Source organism: Loxodonta africana, chromosome 3, assembly GCF_030014295.1.
Source record: "Loxodonta africana isolate mLoxAfr1 chromosome 3, mLoxAfr1.hap2, whole genome shotgun sequence".
NCBI lineage: Eukaryota > Metazoa > Chordata > Mammalia > Proboscidea > Elephantidae > Loxodonta > Loxodonta africana.
This window is the reverse complement of record NC_087344.1, coordinates 111951965-111968332: the sequence shown is the minus strand read 5'-3', so window position 1 is coordinate 111968332 and position 16368 is coordinate 111951965.

The window sequence follows — 16368 nt, the reverse complement described above, 5'->3', positions numbered from 1 at the left end:
GCCTCAAAGACTGAATGTTTTTATCGGTTCCAAAGCATAAGCTTCTATTAAGTATAAATTCATGAATTTTTTCCAGTCTTCAAAATCCAGTAACTGTCATTGCTTGAATAGAAGAAATCTTACATTATTTTGAAAATCATATTCCAACATCTGATACTGGTACCTTGTTGAATATTCTTAAGCTTTTGTTCAGAGATTTTTGGAAATATTTTAAACATTCCATTACAAAAATTTTAATATAGACAACTTTCAAAACAACAGCATAGAATATTTAAAAGCTCAGAAACAATTTGAGTCAAGGTTTAAGCAAATAAAAGCACTTGGTAATATGATTTTTAAAAATCATTCTAAGAGTGTAATATCATTCCCTCTATTCTTTTTATTATTTATTTTTTAAGCATATAGATGCAAGGAAGATAGGTTGAAACCAGAAAGCCATGTTCTCCTTTATTCTATAATATGTTATTTGTTTGATTTTGTCATAATTTGTCATAATTCTAAGACACAGACTTTTATATTAACTATTTTTCATGAGCTGAAATAGGTGAAGAAAGAAGATATATGACAGCTCCATCTTCTTGCAGGTCACATATAGGGCAGTTGAAGGGTACACAGTGGTCTGTAGATAAATTTACACTTTATCTTTGACAAAGGGATTACCAGACCAAAAACCAAACCAGTTGCCATCGAGTCAGTTCCAACTCATAGCAACCCCATGTCTGTCAGAGTAGAATTGTGCTTAATAGGGTTTTCAGCAACCAACTTTTCAGAGGTAGATCACCAAGCCTTTCTTCTGAGGTGCCTCGGGGTGGACTTCAACCTCCAACCTTTCAGTTAGTAGCAAAGTGTGTTAACCGTTTGCACCACCCAGCGACTTAGCAGTGACTTAATTGTACAGAAATTCTGCTTAAGAATAAGGTGTGGCAGCAGGCAAGGCATCCAAGAGCTGACGCCTGTAATTTACCTTCCCTTGGAGTTTTCTCTCTGATTTCCTCAGTCTTCCATTCCGGCCTCAGATGAACCTTGTACCATACTTGAAGTATAATCATAACTTAATACAATATAACAACCATATCTGTCATAGAAAAGGCATTATACATACAAAATCATAGGTGAGTTGTTTCCTCGCAGATGGGAGCATCTGGTCTTGTTCATCAAGATGCTCTCAGCTATAGGTGTCAGAATAGCAGACGAAATGTGGTTCAACTATAAACTCGTTGCCATCGAGTAGATTCTGACTCATAGTGACCCTTTAGGGCAAAGTAGAACTACCCCATAGGGTTTCCAAGGAGCGACTGGTAGATTTGAACTGCTGACCTTTTTGTTAGCAGCCGAGCTCTTAACCAGTGTGCCACCAGGGCTCTTGGTTCAACTATAAGAGGTTTCTGATATCATATAAAAGAAGTCCAGAAGTAGAAAACTTCAAGGTGAGTTCAGTTATCGGAGTCACAAGCTCATTCAGATTCTCTCTCTCTTTCCCTCCCCACCTCCCTCCCTCTCTTCTCCTCCCACCTGGCTGAGGGACAAGTCCCAAGGCCATCTAAAAACAACCTTACAAGAGGCTGCTGAAGCTCAGAGAATAAGCTGCTTATCCTAGAAAACTTGCTCCACGGGCATTGAGATCTGAGTAAGTGGGTCCTGTGGAGAAGGGGAGAAATGAGTTTTTCTTTCATAAGTGTATTGGATTCACAGTCAGCTCTCAGTCATCTGGGAACCAATTGCACAGTTTGAGGAGTCAAGATCAGCTCTGCTTCCCACCGGCATCCTACATTTTGGTCTCTCTCCTTAACAGAAGGGAAGCAAATAAAATCATGCTACTCTAATCAGTCACCTTTGTAGTTGATTAATAGATTTCATAAGCCTTCCCTAAGGCAGAAGTTTGATTTATAGGCTTTGAGGATGTCTATGGATTCTGAATCATAGCTCTTTTTGAGAACAAGTGCAATGTTTTTATTTTAATTTGACAATTTTATGTCACTGAACCGTTCTTTTTTTTTTTTTTTTCAATTTTCCAATCATTCTTTTTCAAAGCCCTCACTTGAATTTATCACATAATAAAGTTAGTGAGGTAAATGAAGAAGTAAGGAAAGAAATGGGCACATATGTGTAATCACTCTAAATGATATAAAAAAAAAAAAGACAAAGTTGAGTATGGTGGGCTTAATAATGACCCCCAAAGATATTCATGCCTAGAAGAGATGGGAAATAACCCTAAAGCCTTTTCACTCCATGCTGGAGCCTGTGAATGTTACTTTATATAGTAAAGGGGAAATAAAGATGTGATTAAGTTAAGGTTCTTGATATGGGAGATTATCCTGGATTATCACAAGTGTCCTTACAAAAGGGAGGCAGAGAAAGATCTGACTATAGAAGAGGGAAACGTGATGTGATGATGGACACAGAGATTGGAGTGATATGCTTTGAAGATGGAGAAAGATGCCACAAGCCAAAGGAATATAGGCAACCACTAGAAGGTGAAAAAGGAAAGGAAATGGATTTTCCCCTTAGAATCTCCAGAAGGAACATGCCCTACCGACATCTTGACTTTAGCTCAGTAAAACTGATTTCAGACTTCTGGCCTCCAGAACAATATGAGAATAAATTTGTGTTATTTTAAGCCACCAAGTTTGTGGTAATTTGTTACAGCCATTATAGAAAACTAATACCCTAACTTTTACTGTGCATTAATTTTTAAAGAGTAATTTCCAAGGAGGCACAGAGTATGGTAGAAAATGAAATAAACTTGAAGACAAATGAAGTGATTTTTAATATCAGATACTCCAACTATTAGCTGTGAGCTTAAAGATCATTCACTAGCCTAAGGGGAAAATTATTAAACCCCTCCAAACCTCTTCACTCATCCTTGAGAGGAATAATTACTCTTTTATGGGATTATTATGATATTATGAGGTTATCGGAAACCCTGGTGGCAGAGTGGCTAAGTGCTACAGCTGCTAACCAAAGGGTCAGCAGTTCAAATCCGCTGGGTGCTCCTTGGAAACTCTATGGGGGCAGTTCCACTCTGTCCTATAGGGTCGTTATGAGTCGGAATCAACTCGACAGCACTGGGTTTGGTTTGGTTTTTGATGAGGTTATTGAGAAAAGATACAAAAAATATAAAACAAGGTAAAGATATGATGTTATTAACATTACTAGTTACAAAGAGGCAAAAAGATATATTGCAAGGGGCATAAGTATTGAAATCAGGCAACTCTGAATTTAAATTCTACCTTGATCGCTAGCTATATCTATGACTTTGAGAACCTTAAGCTCTCTATCAACTTCTCTTTTTATAAAATGTCATTAACAAAATTTAGCCCATGAGAGTATATGAGGAGTAAATAAAACATTAATGTGAAAAAAATGTATTGTGCTAGGTGGGAACAAAAGTGAATGTTCCTAACATAGGCTTTTCTTCCGTCCTCTCCCTTCCTGCCCTCCTCAGCTTTCACTGCATTATGGGCCCTGTGGCTTCCAATGATCCTGCTGCCTCTCCAAATGGACCTGAGGAGAAGATGGAATGAGAAGTTGGCGAGGTCTAAAGGTTTATGATTAAATGTCTTCACTGAAAACACCATGCTCTAGAAAAATTCTGGAAAAACCCACTATTTTAACATAAGATTCTATTTCATGAAATGATTCCCATATCCTGGCTGATGGCTCACACTAGCAAAGATTTGCTTATCTGGTTTCAGCAAATTCTATTAAAAAAAAAATGCTGTAGACAGATGGATTCCCAAGACTCTGTGCATGCTGGAGCCAGCCAATTTGGCAATTACATTGTAATTTTCATTCCATATTTGTACATTCTACTATAACTAAATGTCCTGTAGTACATTCTACTATAACTAAACGTGTCCACCAAGATTAAGGTGAATTACAAAGAAGAAGAGAAATGGAAAGAACACTGGCTCTGGGGTCATTCAGGAACTGGTTTGGATTCAAGTTCAGTCACTTAACAAACTGTGTGACCTTGAGTAAGGTTCTGGTGCTTAACTTCCCCTTTTAAAAAAGAAGATGGTAATAGTGCCAGTGTTCCAAATGGTTGCAAGGATTAGGGATAATGACTGTAAAATACTTGGCACGTAAAAAATAAATGTAAATATACTATTGTCATTATAAGGAGTTTTCTGGGGTCTAGATAAGACTTTAAGAGGTAGGCTTGAGTACAAGGGATATCAGAAAGTCTCAGTGAGTTATAGAGCAAAGAATGGAAAGTTGAACTCAGCAGGCAGAGCCAAGCAGGTGAAAACGAAAACAAGTTAACATGTGTGCTGAACAATGTGCTGAGAGATGTTTATCTAATTTAAAACCAAAATTAGTGAAGCATTCATGAGCCTCTCTCAAACCTGTTACAGTACAAAGCCCCTAATATCTAAAGATGTGAAAGAAAACTTTAGTTATCAGCCAAGCGTTACAACCACTGCACCACCGGGGCTCCTGTCAGCAGCCTAGCAGAACTTAATCATATGGCCAAATCAAATCTCAAAGAGGCAGAAAATGTGGTACTTAAGCTGGGCATATTGCTTCTCCAAATAGTATTAAAGTATAATAACTAAAGAAAAAGGGATATAGAGACATTTGGTAGCAGTCCCAGAAAAAGATGGGAAATAACCCTAAAACCTTTTCCCTCCATGCTTTAGTGATGTACTAGTTTTAAAATATGTCCAAAAACTCTTTGACACCCCTTCCTTTAAAAGGTGGGCCCTAATTTCCCTCTCCATGAGTAGGGGCAGTATTTGGTGACTCTAATGAATAGAATATGGAAGCAGCGGCAGTGTTAGACTTCCGAGACTAGATCATAAAAGGCATTGTGGTTTTTTCTCTCTCTCCGTCTTGTTGTCTCACCATGTGCTTTGGGAAAGCCAACATCTGTGTCATGAGGACACATAAGCAACCTATAGAGAGACTCGCTATAGAGATGCCCCTTGCCAACAACTATATGAGAAACCCTCTTTGAAAAAGATCCTCCAGTGAAGCCTACAAATGTCTGAAAACACTGCTAACAAGCTGACTGCAGTCTCAAGAGGGACACTGAGCCAGAACCACCTAACTAAGCTACTCCCAGATTCCTGATCCACAGAGAGTTAGAGATAATAAATGTTGGTTGTTTTAAGTCACTAAACTTTTGGAGTAATTATGCAGCAAGATATAACCAATACAAATGGCTTAACTATCTAGAAACCAAAAGAGATCCCGGCATGCTTAGCCCATTTTTCTAGTCATTAAATATTTATTGATCACCTACCGTGGACCAGGCACTGTTCTAGATATTGGAAATAATTCTGGTGGACGGACAATAAAGAAACAACAGCATACATAAATAAATAATAGGATACCATGAGGAAAAATAAATGCATGTGGCATCAGCAGGAGGTCTTAAATGCAGACATTAGAATCCATCCTTGTAGTTTCAGCACGAAGGGATTTATTAAGAATTCCTAAGAAAACTCATAGAACAACAGCCCCAGAACTATATCACAAAACTGGCATGAGAGGGAACAGCTGCTGCTGTTGCTGCTGCTGACCTTCGCACCGTGCTGCTTTTGCCACAGTCAGAAAAGCTGCCCTTGCTCCTGCCAACCCAGAAGCCCATGGCCCTGCTGCTACTTGCATTAGCAAAATGAATGGCCCCGCCCAGCCTGGCTGTCACACAACTGCCTTCTAATTCAAAGCCTTCCATCTAAATGGTAGTATCTGCAATCCAGTGGCAAGAGTGGCTGAGACTCTAGATTTTTTTTTCTCTCCTTAATTCAAAAAATTAAAAAAAATTGGAGTCTATGTTTGTATTCACAATATGAGAACATATGAAAATGACGAAAGGGTGTGCAAAAGACTTGGGGCAGTCATGAATGACAGCTATCTACTACACAGCTATCCTCCACAGAGGGTGGAGAGTATGTAGAGGGACAGTGATGGTTCACTGGTAGTATTCTCACCTTCCATGCAGGAGACCCAGTTTCAATTTTCAGCCAATTCACCTTAACACAGCCACCACCCATCTGTCGTGGAGTCTTGCATGTTGCTAAACAAGTTTCAGTGGAGCTTCCAGACTAAATTGGACTAGGAAGAAAGGCCTGGTGATCTCCTCCCAAAAACCAGTCAGTGAAAACCCTATGGATCACAATGGTCCAACCCCACTGTCCATAGTGTCGGCACGAGCTGACTCAACATCAGCTAACAACAATATTTTATGTAGACTGGTCGAGGAAGCCCTCCCTGAGAAGATGATATTTGTACAGAGAACTGGTGGAAATAAAGAAGCAAGTGCAAAGGCCTTGAGGAAAGAGCACATTTGGCATGTTTGAGGTGTGGCAATAGGCCAGTCTGCCTGGAACAGAGTGAATGTGAGCCAGGAGGCCAGAGAAAGGAAATGAAGCCAGAGAGCTAGTGAGGAGACAGATCATCTAGGGCCTTATTGACCATAATCCAAAAACCAAAACTGTTGCTGCTGAGTTGATTCTGACTCATGGTGACCCCATGAGTTATAGATTAGAACTGCTCCATAGGGTTTCTTGGCTGTAATTTATGTGGAAGCAGATCACCAGACCTATCTTCCACAGCACGACTGGGTGGGTATAGCCAACCTTTTGATTAGTAGTTGAGCACAAAGCATTTGTTTCACCCATGAAACCATTAGCTATAATAAGGGAGCATTTACAATCAGTTTTCAGCGCTTCTACTTGTTTAAGTGAAGGTTATTAAGTTGTAAGTTGGGGGCAGGTGAAAGTAATTATTACTTGAATTAAGTTCAGCATTGGTGGCTTTCAAGACTTTTGCCCTTTGCCATCTCTCTCCCCATACCCACCTCTGCCCTGAAGTAAGTATAGTTATATATTTTCTACCTTAATTTCATCCACAGTTTTTTTTCTTTCAAGGTCTGTTTTTTGTTTGTTTGTTTTAATTTGATGCATCAGAAGCCCTTGCTTGAGACTGAACACCACAGATCTAGTTACAGAAGATGCCAACGTATCTCCAGGGAAAGAACTCATCCTAAGGAAAAGGAGTCAAGGCACATTATTTTGATTCACAGAGAAGTAGACAAGGTGGGAGAGAAGCAATGATTTAGATACCACCATGCCTGGCACACAGATTCTCCTTAGATCTAACTACCCAGGATTAATACTTGCACCCTAAGGCAAACAACTTCGATAAAAATGGATGAAAAACTCAAAACCCTCACTGGTACCAGATGGCAGCTCACTGGTGTCAGAAACTTAGGCAGTGGTGAGCAAAGGCACACATTACTGCTGAAGAGATCGGAGTGTTATAGGAATAAAACATTGCCAGTAGCCAGGAACAGGGTTCATTTTTAGCAAACCATGCTAGGGTTGCCTCTTTTGGCATAGTTAAAAATAGAAGAAAACATGGAGACCTAGTGCGGGAAATGAATTAAATTGGCAAACATGAGGTAGTTGGACAAGCCTATGAGTCAGAAATGAGATCTGAGAAATCCCTGTTTTACTTGGGAAAAACATAAAAGCTGATAGTTTTCATACACTGGGAAGGAATGAAGCCAGAGAGGTGACAACAATTCTCAGATGTTAAACAGACTATATTGTGATCATGCCTAAATCTTAGAAGTTATGGCAATTCCTCTGTGATAAAATAGTGTGTTTTGAATATTTTTAAGAAGAAAAGAGCCTGGTGTGGTAAGAAAGTCCAGGAGTAGGGATAAGGATTGGCGAGATGTTATTAATATCCTGTAGTTAACCTTAAGCTGACTTGCTTCTTCCTCAAAGCATAGTTACTCACTTCCCAAACCTATTAACAACTATGTAGACAGACAAAGCCTCCATGAATAGGTGTTCATGTTGTGCTTTGCACAAAGACATCCTATCCAAGAGGTATATTTTACACCAGTCCTAGGGTTAAGAAGTTGTTTTTTGTAACACTTCCCACTATAGTTAACACTTACATTGCTTGAGGGTAAACTTTTTTTTTCCCTAAGTCTAGGAATTTGATTTGTATGTGGGCTATAGTATTATAAACCAAAGCCAACTAGCTACAAGGCTCTCTCTTTAGGCCTCTGACAGTGCTTGGAACTCAGTCTGCTCAGACACTTTGAATCAAAAACAGTCAATCCAATTTGTCCAACTATATCCCTTCTCTGTCATCTTCAAGCACTGGGTTGAAGACAGCATCCTCAACCACTGTGCTCTCTCTCTCATTTACTCTTTGCTTTCTTTTCCTTATTCTTCTTCTCAAAGTCTTCCATCCTCAATTCACAGTCAACTTCAATATTTACATGAATGGTCAATGAAACAATCTTGCTCCAAAGTTCTGTCCATACTTAACTCCACTTTATCCACATCCCTACCTGTTTTCTGAATATCATGGCTTCACTGCACCATGTGTCATAAATAGATTCTTCTAAAACAAATTACCCAGTTTGAGTATGTTATCTGTATTCTACTGAATTTCTCCTTCTATACCCTAGTGGCATAGTGGTTAAGTGTTCTACTGCTAACTAAAAGGTCAACAGTTCAAATCCACCAGGTGCTCCTTGGAAACCCTACGGGGCAGTTCTACACTGTCCTATAGTGTTGCTATGAGTCGGAATCGACTAGACAGCAATGGGTTTGGTTTGGGTTTATCCTCCATATATCTTAACTTTTAGTTCATGTTTTTCTATCTTATTTCATAAGGAACCCTGGTGGCGCAGTGATTAAGTACTTGGCTGCTAACGGAAAAGTTGGCAGTTTGAACCCACCAGCCGCTCCACAGGAGAAAGATGTCAGTCTGCTTCCATAAATATTTACAGCCTTGGAAACCCTGTGGTGCAGTTCAACTCTGTATGATATCAATTGGAATCTACTTGATGACAATGGGTCCGTCAGGATTGGAGGAAGACTCATTAACAATCTGTGATATACAGATGACACAACCTTGCTTGTTTGTTTAAAGCAAAAAGGACTTGAAGCAATTACTGAGGAAGATCAAAGGCTACAGCCTTCAGTATGGATTGTACCTCAACATAAAGAAAACAAAAAGTCTCACAAATGGAGTCAGTTACGACTCGTAGTACCACTCTGTACAACAGAATGAAACACTGCGTGGTTCTGCACCATCCTCACAATTGTTGCTATGTTTGATATGCAGATGATACAATCTTGCTTGCTGAAAGTTAAGAGGACTTGAAGCACTTACAATGAAGATCAAAGACTACAGTTTTCAGTATGGATTACACCTGAAGATAAAGAAAACAAATATCCTCACAACTGGACCAATAAGCAACATCATGATAAATGGAGAAAAGATTGAAGTTGCCTCTGCAGCAGTCAAGAAATCAAACAATGGATTGCACTGGGCAAATCTGCTTTCGAAAGACCCATTTAAAGCGTTATAAAGCAAAGATGTCACCTTGAAGACTAAGGGGTGCCTGACCCAAACAATCGTATTTTCAATCACCTCACATGCACACAAAAACTAGACAACGAATAGGGAAGACTGAAGAAAAGTTGAAGCCTTTGAATTATGGTGTCGACGAAGAATATTGAATATTCCATGTTATGTTTGAGCCCACTGTTGCAGTCACTATGTCACTCCATTTCCTTGAGGGTCTTCCTCCCTTTCTCACTGACCCTCTACTTTACCAAGCATGATGTCCTTCTTCAGGGACCGGTTCCCCCTGATAACATGTTCAAAGTAACTGAGGTGAAGTCACCATCCTTGTTTCTAAGGAGCATTCTGTCTGCACTTCTTCCAAGACAGATTTGTTCATTCTTCTGGCAGCCTGTGGCATATTTTATTTAGTATTTTTCACTAACGCCGTAATTCAAATGCATCAATTCTTCCACGCTCTTCTTTATTCATTGTTCAGCTTTCAAACGTATGAGGTGATTGAAAAAACCATGCTTGGGTCAGGTGAACCTTAGTTCTCAAAGTGACATCTTTGCTTTTGAACACTCTAAAGAGGTCTTTTGAAGCAGATTTGCCCAGTGCAATAGGCCATTTGATTTCTTGACTGCTGCTTCCATGGATGGTGATTGTGGATCCAAGTAAAACGAAATCTTTGGCAATTTCATTCTTTTCTCCATTTATCGTGATACTGCTTATTGGTCCAGTTGTGAGGATTTTTGTTTTCTTTGTGTCTCAGTCTTTGACCTTCATCAGTAAGTGCTTCAAGTACCCTTCACTTTCAGCAGACAAGGTTGTGTTATCTGTATATCAGAGGTTGTTAATGAATCTTCTTCATGCCATGTTCTTCATATAATTCAGCTTCTCAGATTATTTGTTCAGCATACAATTGAATAAGCGTGGTGAAAAGATACAATTCTGACACATACCTTTCCTGATTTTAAGGCACACAGTGGCCCCTTGTTCTATTGGAACTACTGCCTCTTTGTCTATGTACAGGTTCCCCACGAACACAATTAACTGTTCCAGAATTACGATTCTTTAAAATGTTATCCATAATTTGTATGATCTACACAGTCAAATGCCTTTATGTAGTCAATATAACACAGGTAAATACCTTTCTGATATTCTCTGCTTTTAGCCAAGATTCGTCTGACATCAGCAATGATAGCCCTCTTTCCACATCCTCTTCTGAATGTTTCTTGAATTTCAGGTGGTTTCCTGTCGATGTATAGATTATACCTTAACATAAAGAAAACAAAAATCCTCACAATTGGACCAATAAGTAACATCATGACAGATAGAGAAAATATTGAAGTTGTCCAGGATTTCATTTTACAAGGATACACAATCAATGCCCATGGAAGCATCAGTCAAGAAATCAAATGACATATTGCATTGGGAAAATCTGTTACAAAAGACCTCTTTTGTAACAGAGATGTCACTTTGAAGCCTTAGGTATGCCTGACCCAAGCTGTGGTATTTTCAATTGCTTCATATACATGTAAAAGCTGGACAATGAATAAGGAAGACTGAAGAAGGATTGATGTATTTGGATTATAATGTTGGCAAAGAATATTGAATATACCATGGGATACCAGAAGAATGGACAAATCTGTCTTGGCAGAAATTCAATCAGAATACTCCTTTGAAGAGAAGATAGTGAGACTTTGACTTATGTACTGTGGACGTGTTATCAAGAGGACTCAGTCCCTGGAGAAAGACATTATGCTTTGTACAAGGTCAGCAAAAAAAAGGAAGACCCTCAACAAGATGGATTGACACAGTGGCTGCAACAATGGGCTCAAGCATAGCAATGATTGTGAGGATGGTGCAGGATAGGGTAGTGTTTCCTCCTGTTGTACACAGAGTCACTACGAGCCAGAACCAACTCAACAACACCAAAGAACAAAAACAGCACTTTTTAAATATGCTTGGTTAGCAGTTTGAATCCATCCAGGTGCTCTGCAGAAGAAAGGCCTGGTGATCCGGTTTAGTAAAGATTGTTGTTATTGTTGTTAGGTGCTATTGAGTTGATTCTGACTCATTGCAACCCTGTGTACAACAGAATGAAACATATATACATGTATGTACAAGCACACATGCACACACACAAACACACTTTTTGTTATTCCTGTATTTAACAGTCATAATTCATCAGTATCTCAGGCTGTTGACTCAGCTCTGTACTTAACCAATCATCACCAAATTCAATTACAGCCAAAAAACTCTATGGAAGAGGTGGGGCCAGGATGGCAGTTAGTCAGACGCTTCTGGTGGTCCCTCTTACAACAAAGACCCAAAAAGACAAGTGAATTGATTATAGCATGACAAGCTAGGAACCCTGAACGTCAAAGGTAAAGCCAAGAAATCAGACCGAGTGACGGGGGAGGGAGAGATGGTGCAGAAGCAGCGAGGAGTTGCCAGACCTGACTCAGTGGTAACCGGCACCCCTTGACCTCAACACCCTGGCACTACCACGGCAGGGCTGGTGGTAGCATTTGGGGCATGGTTACTTCAGAAAAAGAAGGTGAGCAAAGTGGCCCAGCCCCAATTCCCTAGTACAACCACAGCAGGGCCGAGCCAGTGGCACAGAATCTATGCATGCCTCCAGAACCAGCGAAAAAACAGTAAATGATTTCATCTAATGTACTGAGTGGATCTAATAACTCCTCCTTCTGAAAGAACTCTCTCCTATCTATCTGACCCCTCTGCCCTCTGCCCTGAGCTGGCTTCGGTGACACTCGATTTCCCTGGACCTGAGATAGGTCTTGCTGTGCTCCCTGAGCCATTCTCCTGGGCTTGGAGAAGGAACAAATTAACATATAGCTGAAAAATAATCTGCTGGCTCCCCTAATCTAGGAATTTAGAGCAGAAGTGGCTCCTGTCCAGGCTCGAGCAGTCCACAGACTTTGAATGTCTTTCACCCCTGCATGGTCCCAGGTGGCCACATTTCTGCAGCTAAGATCTTGTTATTATATTGCAAGGATGTATGTGCCTGAAGTCTGACTTTAACTGTTTCGGCTATGTGGTAGAGATGCAGGTTTTTGACAATTGATACCACTCTGCCTATTAAACAGGGTCCTCACCTACCCATAACAGAAGCCTGAGGACTGGTGGCTCCATCGCCACCTAGTCGCCCATGACAGGGGTCCAAGGATAAGTGGTGCCTCCCAGTCCTTACACTTAAAAGCACTGGGTGCCTATGGTAAGGCTGCAGAGCCCACCCACCTGTGAGATCTAGAGAAGAGGGATGCCTTCCTCACACACACTCAGAGGAAGGTTGTCAGCCCTCTGCCTTGCTCAGAGTGCGACCCCCTGCTGCAACCAAAAACTTGTGTATACATCATTCACTACTGCTCCTCTAAGATCTTAGGTTAGAGCCTGCACCACACACTTGGTGACGAACTACCTGTACACCTGAGCTAAAGCTATACAATAGTAAATGGACTCCCAGGCTCGTATACCTGATAACAGCTCCAGCCATCTAGTGACAGGATATTAGTACTTCAAAGGCTCCAATAATCAAGTTAGCTCACTTAAGTAGCCTATTTGGGTGTATCAAAACAAAACAAAACAAGAAGCTAGGACATGGTGAGCAAACAAATTAACTAGTACAATAACTTATAGATGGCTCAGAGACAACAGTCGATATCATATCACATAAAGAAACAGGCTATGATCACTTCAACAAACTTCCAAAACAAAGAATCAAGAAACCTTCCAGATGAAGATGTATTCCCGGGATTACCAGATGTAGAATACAAAAGATTAATATACAGAACTCTTCAAGGGAGCAGGAAGGAGATCAGGCAAAATGCAGAACAAGCCAAGGAGCATACAGATAAAGCAGTCAAGGAAATTAAGAAGGTTATTTAAGAACATAATGAAAAAATTAATGGGCTGCAAGAATCCATAGACAACAGTCCGAAATTCAGAAAAGTAACAGTAAAATTTCAGAATTAGACAACTCAGTAGACAGTCAGTGGAGCAAAACTGAGGAAATGAAAGGCAGAATTAACGAGATGGAAGATAAAACACTTGGCAACAATATATTTGAAGAAAAATAAGATAAAATAATTTTAAAAATTAAGAAAACCTAAGAATCATATGGGACTCTATCAAGAGAAATAACCTATGAGTGACTGGAGTACCAGAACAGGGAGGAAAAACAGAAAATACAGACAGAATTGTTGGCAGAAAATTTCCCTGATATCATGAAAGGTGAGAAGATAGCTGTCCAAGATGCTCATCAAACTCCTCCACATAAGGTACGTTTTAAAAGAAAGTCACCAAGACATATTATGATCAAACTTGCCAAAACTAAAGATAAAGAGAAAATTTTAAGAGCAGCTAGGGATAAACAAAAAGTCATCTACAGAGGAGAGTCAATAAGAACAAACTCGGACTACTTGGCAGAAACCATTCAGGCAAGAAGGCAATGGGATGACTTACATAAAGCATTGAAGGAAAAAAATTTCCAGCCAAGAATCATATATCCAGCAAAGCTGTCTCTCAAATATGAAGGTGAAATAAGGACATTGCCAGATAAGCAGAAGTTTAGGGAATTTGCAAAAACCAAACCAAAACTGCAAGAAATACTAAAGGGAGTTCCCTGGTAGAAAATCAATAACACCAGATAACAACCCAAGACTGGAATATAGGACAGAGAAATCAGATATCAACCCTGATAGAGAAATCACAAAAGTAAATCAAGATTAAAAACTCAAAGCAGGGAAGCAGCGATGTCATTATGTAAAAGATGACAACATTAAATCAATAAAGAGGGACTAAATAAAGTAGTCATAGATCTTTCATACGGAGAGGAAGTCAAGGCAATACAGGGAGATAAAAGTTTGCTTTAAACTTAGAAAAATAGGAGTAAACAACATGGTAACCATAAAGGAGACTAACAAATCTACACATCAAAATAAAATACAAGAAAAACATAAGAACTCAGCAAAAACAAAACCAACAACAACAAAAAAGAGGAAAACACAATTTATAAAGAAAAACTACTCAGCACAAAAAATTAAAGGCAAAAAAGAAACTGTCAACGACACACCAAAAAAGACATCAAAATGACAGCACTAAACTCATATCTATCCATAATCACACTGAATGTAAACGGACTAAATGCACCAATAAGGAGACAGAGAGTTGCAGAATGGATTAAAAAAACAAGATCTGTCTATATGCTGCCTACAAGAGACACACCTTAGACTTGAAGGCGTAAACAAACTAAAACTCAAAGGATGGAAAAAATATATCAAGAAAACAACAATCAAAAAAGAGCAGAAGCAGCAATACTAATTCCTGACAAAACAGACTTCACAGTTAAATCCACCACAAAGGACAAAAAAGGAAACTATATAATGATTAAAGGGACAATACACCAGAAAGATATTACCATATTAAATATTTAAGCAGTCAATGACAGGGCTTCAAGATACATAAAACAAACTCTAACAGCATTGAAAAGTGAGACAGACAGCTCCACGAAAATAGTAAGAGACTTCAATACACCACTTTCAGTGAAGGACAGAACATTCGGAAAGAAACTTGGTAAAGACATGGAAGATTTAAATGCCGCAGTCAACCAAATTGACCTCATAGACATATACAGAACACTCCAACCAACAGCATCCAAGTATACTTTCTTTTCCAAAGCACATGGAACCTTCTGTAGAAGAGACCACATATTATGCCATAAAGCAAGCCTTAACAGAATCCAAAATATTGAAATATTACAAAGCATCTTCACATGAAAAGATATATGTACACCCATGTTCATTGCAGCACTGTTTACAATAGCAAAAAGATGCAAGCAACCAAGGTGCCCATCAACAGATGAATGGATAATTTAATTATGGTATATTTATATAACGGAATACTGCACAAAGGCATAAAACTAGAAGCCAATAACAACGACAAAAAAAAAAAAAACAGGAAAAAGAAATCAAACACATGGACACTGAACACCTTGCTGAAAAACAATTGGATTATTGAAAAAGTTAAGGATGAAATAAAGAAATTCATAGAATTCAGTAAGAATGAAAAGACTTCCTATCAGAACCTCTGGGACACAGCTAAAGCCATGCTCAGAGGTCAATTTATAGCAGTAAAGGCACACATCCAAAAAGAAGGGCCCAAATCAAAGATTTATCTCTACAACTTGAACAAATAGAAACAGAGCAACAAAAGAAACCCTCAGGCACAAGAAGAAAGCAAATAATAAAAATTAGAGCAGAATTAAATGAAATAGAGAACAGAAAAACAAATGAAAGAGTTAACAAAACCAAAATCTCATTCTTTGAAAAAATTAACAAAATTGATAAACCATTGGCGAGACAGAAAAACTAAAAACAGGAGATGAAGCAAATAAACCCAAATAAGAAATGAGATTGGCAATATCACAACAGACCCAACTGAAATTAAAAGAATCATAACAGAATACTATGAAAAACTGTACTGTAACAAATTTGAAAACCTGGAGGAAATGGACAAACTTCTGGAAACACACTATCTACCTGAACTAACATAGAGGTGGAAAAACTAAATAAACCCATAACAAAAGAAGAGATTGAAAAAGTAATTTAAAAACTCCCAACAAAAAAAAAAGCCCTGGCCCTGATGGCTTCACTGGAGAGTTCTACCAAACTTTCAGTAAAGAGTTAACACCGCTACTTTTTTTTTTTTTTTTTTTTTACTAAAGGTATTTCAGAGCATAGAAAAGGATGGAATACTTCCAAATTCTTTCTATGAAGCCAGCATATCCCTGATACCCAAACCAGGTAAAGACACCAGAAAAAAAGAAAATTACAGACCAATATCCCTCATGAACTTAGATGCAAAAATCCTCAACAAAATTCCAACCAATAGAATTCAACAACACATCAAAAAATAATTCACCACCACCAAGAGGGATTCACACCAGGTGTGCAGGGACAGTCCGACATTAGAAAAACAATCCATGTAGTCCTTCACATAAAACAAAAGACATGAACC